Here is a 1517-nt window from a genome sequence, read left to right on the forward strand (position 1 = left end):
TACACCCCCCTCCCCCACAGGCACAGAATCCCTATCCCCTTTCCGTGCTTTATTTTTCTATTTTAGTTAGCAATATTTAACTAACATAGAGACTCATTGTCCTAGCTCCCCCCACTAGGGCATACATACCACGAGGGCAGGAACCCATGTGTTGGACCTAGCACAGGGCTTGGCCCATGTGGCGTTCGACACCCGTCCGGTGCTGCTGCTTGCCCATCTGCATCTACAGCCCCAGAGACAATTGATGGGCTTGTCGTGAAGCTCCTTTCCTTACACTCCTTTTGCAATAATTTGGGAAACATTCACAACAGAGTAGGAGACAACACTTGGCCTCCACAGTGAGGGACCCCAAATCTCCCTCCGGCACACATCTGTAGAGAGAAAGAGACGTCGGATGAACGGCTCTCCGAGGGCCTTAGCTCCTCGACCATTGTGGAGGCGATCTGGCCAGGCTCGTGAGACGGTCGAGTCCACCTTGAGGGAAAAGAAAGCACTTAGTTTGGAAACCAGGTTAGAAGGAATTGAGAGGAATGCGGTCCGGCCTGATTAAAAACACATGCTTATGCCTTCGCCTTTTCTGTGTCTAAAGGCCACCAGTTTTAGCCCTTCTCGTCTGGGGAAAGCGCGAAGGGTCAGCCAGGGCCTCCTGAGGCAGGGCCGAGGAATGGCCACCAAGGGTCCCAGGTGTCTACCTCAACAGCTCTACCCACGTTTTGGTTGTTAGCCAACCGTGCTCAGCCAGGGACAGTGTAAATATTCTGCTCAGAAAATGCACTTCAGTGATAGTAAGAAGTGCTTTAACCTAACTGGGACGTCCTCAACCGATCACCTCCCAAAGAACGGACAACGTGCATCCATCATGGCCGCCGGCAACAGCGCAGCAACAGGCAACCAAAGAAAATGGCGCCGGGGCGCGCGGCCAGTGACGGTAGGCCCAGGCTGGCGCGGCCATCTAAGAGCGCCAGCCGGGGCCCCTAAAGACCTGCCCGGGCTTAAAACGCCTGAAGACCCTGACACTTGGCGACTGCAATATGGAGGACAGTTATTGTGTCCGCAAAGCCACTTGCGCAAGGAGGCCCGGGTTCCGGCTCGCGTTCGGAACCCGGCAAAAACCTCTATTCTCCAAACAGAATGCGTTACGCACACTGCGCATCTTCGCAATAGTGGGCCGGGTAACGACGCAAAGAATGTTACGTCGCACCGGAGGCTCTTCCCCCTCACCCCACCCCACGTTCTAGTTCAGGTGGCGCGAGAGCTCTACGCCCGCTTCGTACTTTATTTTTCTCCTATTGACTGCAAAACGTGCCCGTCTGCGCAAGTGACGTAAAGTGCTTCCAAGAATAACCTTAGTACTCCGCCAAGCCCTCGGGCTATTCCAAGACGCTGTTTACGTATCGTCTCCGGCGTACGTAGCGTTAAGCTGGAGCAGTCTCAGCGCTGGCCGCCATTTTGTGCAGTAGCTGGGAAGGAAGGAGACGCCTAAACCGCGGCACTGCCGGGTTTGAGCGTAGCCAAAC

The sequence above is a fragment of the Neovison vison genome, chromosome 12 (genome assembly GCF_020171115.1).
Source record: "Neovison vison isolate M4711 chromosome 12, ASM_NN_V1, whole genome shotgun sequence".
NCBI lineage: Eukaryota > Metazoa > Chordata > Mammalia > Carnivora > Mustelidae > Neogale > Neogale vison.